Below are 7,906 nucleotides of genomic sequence, written 5' to 3' on the forward strand. Positions count from 1 at the left end.
CTGATTGTTCCACTACTGGTTTTGGCTTACAAATACTGAGGTAAAGTACTGACCAAATACTCAACGTGTGAATGTGGCCGTAAAGTTATATATGGGCTTGTTTGAAGTGAGCACCCATAGAGTGGGAGTGTGCTCTCCGTATCCCCTCCTGCAGAGCCGACAGTGGCAGGTGTACTAGCAGGACTTGCAGTGATGTCACGATGGATATATACCTGCACAGGAGAGACATTCTGGGTGGTGTATTAGCAGATGAAACACTCCCACTTGGCTCCAGGAGGAGCGGAGGACATTGCAAGGTGACTGCAGGTGAAACCTGCAGAGAAAGGACTCTGTTAAAATTTATTTGTTTTATTTTCTATTAAGCCAGGAAGGCTCTGCTTTTGTTTTCCTGAAAACCTGTCTTGGTGTATGCTGATATCAATAAGCCAACAGGAGTTTCAATAATAAAGCATTCCTGTGTCTACCGGAAGAAGCAGCTAAATGTGTCAACCCCTCACAATATATGTATTTATATCACATATGTCTACTTTTTGCCTTGTGAAATGACTACCTTTACTTTATTTTATTTTTTTCTACAACGTGTGCTGTAGCTGTGTACTCACAACTATGGATACATTTTCCCACTGTGAGCAACTTTATAATTTATCAGTTATAAAAATATGAAAAAATAGAAAAGCTTTAATAAATATAATTAATAGGATAATTTAAATGTCATAAAAAATGACATCTATAATGCTAAAATTGCCTTTAGAAAGTATTGGTCAATGACTGTGCTGGCCACATAAAACTGTAATTGATATTTTTTAATCTAAATGTAATATCACAAAATGTAATATAATTTAGTTATTTTTAGAGATGGGTCAACCCGAACAGTAAAGTTCTGTGTCTGTTCCAAACACCTACTCTTTGGGCACGGACACTGAACACGGACTTCATCAGAAAGTCAGTTTTACTGCTCAGGTTCGGCTGCCCAAACACCAGCTGTTCTGTCATGCTGTCATGTGCACGACAGCATGGCAAACATCGCTTCTGATTGGCGGTGAAATCATCCCCGCTGGTCAGAGACAGCATGAGCGCTCAGCTGTGATCAGAGGTATAAAGTTTACCTCCGGTCACTGGTATCAGCTGATGGTACTACATCTCCCATCATCCAAAACCTGCTGCCACTTTTAACAGCAGGAGCCGCTGATGGGTGTATTCAATAGCCGGCTCCTGCACTGTAAATAAAAAATAAAAAAAAACTTGGAGTGGGTTCCCCTGTATTTTTGATAACCAGCCAGGCTAAACTCACAGTTGGGGGCTGCAACCCTCAGCTGTCAGCTTCAACAAGGCTGGTTATCAAGAATAGAGGGGTCCCCATACCATATTTTTTAATTATTTAAATAAATAATAAAAAAAACAGCATGGGGTCCCCCGATTTTTGACAACTAGCTTTGCTAAAGCAGAGAGCTGGGGGCTGGAATTCTCAGGCTCATAAGTGGCCATGGATATTAGCCCCACAGCCTAAAAATAGCAGCTTCCCAGAAAAGTCACATGTATCAGATGCACCAATTCTGGCACTTTGCCCAGCTCTTCCCATTTACCCTGTAGCAATGGCAAGTGAGGTTAAATTTTGTGAGGTTACCTTTGTATTGTCAGGTGACATCAAGCCCACGGCTTAGTAATGGAGAGGTGTCTGTAAGACAAATATCCATTACTAATCCAATAGTTGTATTGCAAATAAAGACACAGCCAGAATAAAGTCTTTTATTAGAAATAGAACAGAACACACTTTTACTTTTTTATTTAAAAATAGCAAACAAAGTTATTCTCACCAAACATCTATTCCACCAAAGCCCTCGTTCTCCTGTAATAAACCAAAAATAAACAACAACAATATCCCTCACCTATCTGTTGTTCTGTCCCACACCATAATCCATGTCTGGGGGAAAAACAGTTTTCAACCTGGATGGTGCCAAGATGCGACCATCCAGGCTGAGAACCACTGGTGAATGAGCTGCTGTGAGTGCTGACTCATTACCTGGCGGTGATGTCATTGAGGCTGCCTTCCCAGCCGGGCTGAACTGCGGTAACTGTGGTAACAACCCCCCTAGCACATTGAGCATTCTCGATAACCTGCCTTGATGAAGCTGACAGCTGAGTGTTGCAGTCCCCAGCTGTGAGTTTTGCCTGGCTGGTTATAAAAATATAGGGGGACCCATGCCTTTTTTTAAACATTAGGAATGCAATTTTAAAAAACACATCAGTGTGTTGTGCTTGGGGTGATCTTATTGAGGTCACCGCAGTTCTTCGTGCCAGCTCACAGTACAGTATGGAACGCAGCCTTTGGAACCTGCGGTAATCTTGATGACATCACCACTAGTCACTGAGGCTGCCCTCACAGTACCTCACAGTACCCCATTCTCCCATGGTTTTCAGCCTGGATGGTCACATCATAGCACCGTCCCGGTTGTTAACCACAAATCGCAGACATGGATTACGGTGTGGGACATCTTCACTTCAGACAGGTGAGAGAAATGATTGTTTATTATTTTTCTTTTTTTTTACAGGGGACAATAGCTTTAATGGAATACGCTTAAGATGAATATTTTTGTTGTTTATTATTTTCTGTTTTTTTATAGGCAACAAGGATGTCAATAGAATGGGCTAAAGGTGAGTATAACTTTGTTTATTATCTTTAAACATATTTGTAAAACAGAGTGTGAATTTTTATTTCAAATAAAAGGCTTTATTCTGGGTGTTTTTTTATTTGCAATTTGAGTATGGGGTTAATAATGGAGGGGTTTCTTATAAACGCCTGCCCATTACTAACCCCTGAGCTTGATGTCAACAGAATTATCACATCTGATACAGGCGCCTTTTCTGGGATTTCTACAGGCTGCTATTTGTAGGCTGAGGGCCAATATCCATGGTCCGTTGCCAGCTTGAGAATACCAGCCTCCACCTGTCTGCTTTCTCTAAGCTAGTTGCTAAAAATGGGGGGACCCCATGATGTTTTTTTTTACGCATTTATTTAAATAATTAAAAAAAAACTGCCTGGGGACCCCTCTATTCTTGATAACCAGCCAGGAAAAAGTTGACAGCTGAGGGTTGCAGCCAGCAGCTGACAGTTTTGTCAGCACTGGCAGCAAAATAATGAGACCCAAAGAAATTTTTTTATTTATTCATTTATAGCACAGGTGCCGACTGATGAATACTTCCATCAGGGGAGCATGCTCTCGCTGTTATCAGCAACTGCAACAGCAGGCTGATGGGAGTAGTAGTCTCGCATCAGCTGACGCCTGTGACCAGCGGCAAACTTTTTACAGCCAGTCACAGCTGCTGGCTTACGCTGTCATCTGACAGCATGGGAACTGCAGTTATCTGAACAATGGTAATAATTTTTCCGCTGATCAGAACCGCCAGTGTTTCTTGTACTGTCAGGCAGATGACAGCGTGGGGTGCACCCGATGTCTGGGGTGCCCGGAGAAGTCCTTGTTTTTGGTTTGTGCATGAAAACTAGGTGTTTGGTACAGACCCTGAACTTTACTATTTGGGTTCGCCCATCTCTTATTAGAAATTAATGTAATGGGGGACTGGGAAGCTTTGAATTTGGAGAAATGAGGAAATGATAAGGTAAAGTTATTTGTTTATATTTCTTATATTTATTTTTTTAAGATTTTTTCTGTTTTCAGAAAATCAAAAAATGAATAACCTCTGAGATGAAATCCCTTTAGCTTGGTGCAGTCTTATGAAGTTCAATGCTTCTCAAACTTTAATCTACTGAGCTCTCATCAGTCAGACCAAGGCTATGCCCGAGTCTTAACAGACAGACCTACAGTAGTTAGGTACTTTGGCCTCACCATCTATAGTGAAAACCATAGTTTCATAGTATCAAAAGTGAAAAGTAGACTTAATTCTATTGAGGTCAACCTATAGCCTAACATTTTAATCCAGAGGAAGGTAATTACTCCATGGGGAGGACACTATTAGCTCTTTAATAGGGGGAAATTCCTTCCTGACTCCACATATGACAATCAAACTAGTTCCCTGGATCAACACTCCATCTCAGAATCTTGTGCCCATAACCTGGAATATATTTTTCAAGGAAGGTATCTAGGCCTTTCTTGGAGTTTAGTAGTGAAGCAACCATTACAACATCATGTGTAGAGCAGAGTTTAAAGTCTCACTGCTCTTAATGTAAGGAATCTTTGACTATGATTATGATTAAACCTAATTTCCTCCAGACGTAGACAATGCCCCCTTTTTTCCTGTCACAGGTCTAGGTATAAAAAGATCATTAGAAATACCTCTGTAATGTGCCCTCATATATTTGTACATGGTACTATAATCACCCCTTAGCCTTTGTTTTTCCAAGCTGAAAAACCCCAAGTTTGATAACCTATCTTGATATTGCAGTCCACACATTCCCTTAATAACCTTGATTGCTCTTCTCTGCACCCAGTTTAGATCAGTTATATCCTTCTTATACAACGGAAACCAAAATTGTACATGATATTCCAAGTGTGACCATACAAGTGACTTGTATAGCGGCAAAACTATGTTCTCGTCATGAGCATCTATACATCCTATTATTTTATTTGCCTTGGCAGCAGCTGCCTGGCACTAATCGCTAAAGTGGACTTTGCTATCCACACATACACCCAAGTCCATACTATATTTATAACTATCTCTCAATGTTCCTTTTTTGTCTTCTAAACCTAAAATAACATTACATCGAGCATAAAATAACCACTAAACTAAATATTTCTGCAAATTTGAAAGAACTTTGCAGCATATGATCACTCCCTTAAAAACGGCAACCCCTTTCACGCCTCCCAGGTGGGGTCAGCCTCATAGTTTGAAAAGCACTACAGAGTGTGAAAAAGTTTACTTCTAAACATTCTATGGAACTTTACTACAACATAAGGACAGGAAGCTTCCTATGGGTAACTTTGATCTTCCATTTGTAATATTCCAAACTTTTATTTAAACATTGGCATTTTTCCATCACCTATAATGAGTAACCCCAGAAAAATCTACCCCTATTCATCTACCCTTCGTCCTCAGTTCACCTCCACAAGGCAATGCATTTTATTGATGTCTTTGGACTAGAATAGGTCTAAAAAAAAAAGTACCCTTAGTATTAGAAAGAGAAGGACAGCAAAGGACAAGTACATCTGTAGTTTTGTCAAAAAAGAGCAGTAGACTCAATCATGGGAACAAAATCTAGAACTTTTGTTCTACAACTTTGCAACAAAGTGACGGAGATTATATGGATGTCATAAAGAGTTGTAGACACATGAATGACTGAATGGATTGGCGAAGGATCGGGCATCATTTTTGTTTACTAAATGTAATCATTCACATCCCATCAATAACTGTGTGAAAAGAAAACCATGTAACAGGATATTACATCAATGCTCAGAATATCTAACCAACTGATGTAAACATTCTAAAACGCACCCCAAGATAAAGAACAAATCAAGATGATATTTGCTTTTATTGGGGTGTTCGATATATGTGTATGCATACGGATATGAAATAAAAACGAAAATTCGATAATACTAGTTTGTGACCATAGATCCGTGCTGGTAGATAATTAACAAAAAATAAAATGACATGTTCACTTCAAAACGAACTGATGTGGATAAAACTTAGGATGGATTTTCCCATTGCCCTATGAAAGATGCAGTGATGCTGTCTCATTTTCCTGTGCAGCAGTATCACAAGAGGATAACCGAGAGACCCTTTGTCCTGATTACTACACAGCTCTTAACTCCCTTCCTACAGCAAAGACTTCACCATTTTACTCTAATCCTCTGCAGTAAAGCCTCAGCCTCTACCTGCACATCACACATCTCTCTCCAACCTACCTTCCAGCCAAAAGCTTGCTATCCAAAGAGAATTGAATCAGCTTTTTTTTTCAGTAGGCTGCTGCAGTCCCTCCCTTTTCCACTTCTTGCCCCTAACCCTTGAAGTATCAGAAATCATAATGATACTTGAGGTTAGTACATAGCTTTTTCAAGCGTTCACCCCTAGCTTCCATTACTTGCTTAGGATACCACCTTTTTATCTTCGTTCACTTTAATCCTAATCATAATTAAAATAAAAAATAATAAATACATCTCATTCTATATAATTGCTTGCTCCCACACTTTTTTTTTGTATCTGCTGCACCCCACCGAAAAAAAAAAAAAAATCCACCGCATAAACCTAAACATAAAAAGGAACGTTCTTCCAGGGCATCTAGGTGTGATCACGATTTTATTAGGTTCCAGTACGCACTCCTGGGTGCTCAATAGCCATTAGGCAATGAAATGCATATTTGTCACCGCAGGAGATACAATGTTCACAATTACACAGTAAATCTCTGTACGCAGTCCTCTATGGTTCTAAACATTGGGGCAATAGCTCAGCTAGTAGTAGTATGATGAATGTAGAATGTGCCGGACTGTGTCATCGGATGATTTAACCACAGCTGTAAATTAAAAAGTCACAGCAATGGCTTAGTGTACAGAATGGATCAAAGATCATAAATTCCAGCTGCAGACGTAATCAACAAGATTGTGGCTTTCCTGAGCTAAAATACGGTTCTAGTAAAAAGCCGCACAACCAATGCCAACATTTCCATGGATAATTACATAGTATGCAGGGATCCATCCCACATTAGTCAAAGCAGCAATTCTTCCACTCCACACGCCGCCACATACCATGCTACACCATATCACAAATCGGTACCCAGACATCCCCAGCATCCGAGCACAGAAAACCCCCCATATTATGCAGGTGCATACTCGCATGCAGCAGAACAAGCTGTCAAATAACAGCAGAACACAGGTCAAGCAATCGGGGATATCATTTTTTTTTTTTTACTCTCAGGGGTCACGGTCAAGGTTCTGGGCTTACCGCACGTTGGCCGGAAAGAGTTAACCATGGCATAAAGGCAAAGATTAAGGCTATAAACTAGGGCATAAACATAATGCTCACCTTCTCCACTGGGTTTATGAGCTGCAGTCTTCTCTAAGCCTCTGCATAGTTATTGCTTCAAGAACATGGTAAATCTTGAAAATAACATTCCTAGTTTTAGGGGAAGAAATAAGATTTTTCTTTTAATTCTTGTTCTTTTATATCTTCAAACGACTTGGCTTTCTCTAGGAAAAAAAAGTCTTTCGACTGCGGCCAGGTATATTATTTTCTAGATCTGAGTCATCCTCTTGGAAGACGTACGTGTAGCGGAGAGGATTCATCTAAGTATATATGTATTGGTGTAGGTATGAATCTGGATCTCGGATGGGGGGAGGGGATGGGAACTGACTATTGCAGCTTGTCAAAGTCTGGGCACTGTAAAGTCATTTGTGAAAGAATGGAGAGCGGAGGGGACCTTTAGGGAGCAGGGGGAGGGAGATCCTCATCGTGCATGCAAAATGCAAAGAGTGTTAATTCAGAAAAAAGAAGAAAATCATTTCATGATCATCTTTGTCTTGGGAAGAGGAGATCCTGGATGTTCTTGGTCAGCGACGTCACTGGTGATAAGGGATGAAGACGTATACTGCAGTGGTGGGAGAAGCATCCATAGCCTGGAAAGGATCAGTTAGGAGCCTTGGTCTATCCTGAGGTCCCCATTGTCTTTCCTCTACATGGCTTTTCAGGAGCACTCTCTCCTTTGAGTGGCCAAGAATTCACAATTCCCCTCTCCCCTCCTCCCTTTTTTCTCCATCAGTGTGATGTCAGAGGGAGCTCTCTTAAAGAGACAGCAGAGTTTTTCCCCTTCACTACTCTATGCCTCTGCATTGAGGTTTGCTGGTCACACCTGCCACCCATGAGGACTGCAGTGGAAATCTGCACTGACTGGGGACTTCTCAGTGTTATGTGCATTTTTCTGCTCTACAGCAGAAATTCCAGAATCCCTTACGCATGTGGGGAG

At 40.7% G+C, this 7,906-nt stretch overlaps 1 protein-coding gene across 2 annotated transcripts in view; it reads right to left on the bottom strand.

Moving 5' to 3' along the window:
* Window positions 1-7,677, bottom strand: part of CACNG7 (calcium voltage-gated channel auxiliary subunit gamma 7) — a 195,672-nt gene extending 187,995 nt beyond the window's left edge. The window contains exon 1 of one of the 2 annotated variants that reach the window (XM_077259482.1): window positions 6,970-7,677. The gene's annotated coding sequence lies outside the window, so the exon portion shown is untranslated. Of the gene's footprint in view, window positions 1-5,855; window positions 5,907-6,969 lie in introns of those variants that run through there. The other variant, XM_077259483.1, reaches the window with a different exon arrangement.
* Window positions 7,678-7,906: the final 229 nt, after the last annotated feature.

This window comes from Ranitomeya variabilis, chromosome 4, assembly GCF_051348905.1.
Source record: "Ranitomeya variabilis isolate aRanVar5 chromosome 4, aRanVar5.hap1, whole genome shotgun sequence".
NCBI classification, from domain to species: Eukaryota; Metazoa; Chordata; class Amphibia; order Anura; family Dendrobatidae; genus Ranitomeya; species Ranitomeya variabilis.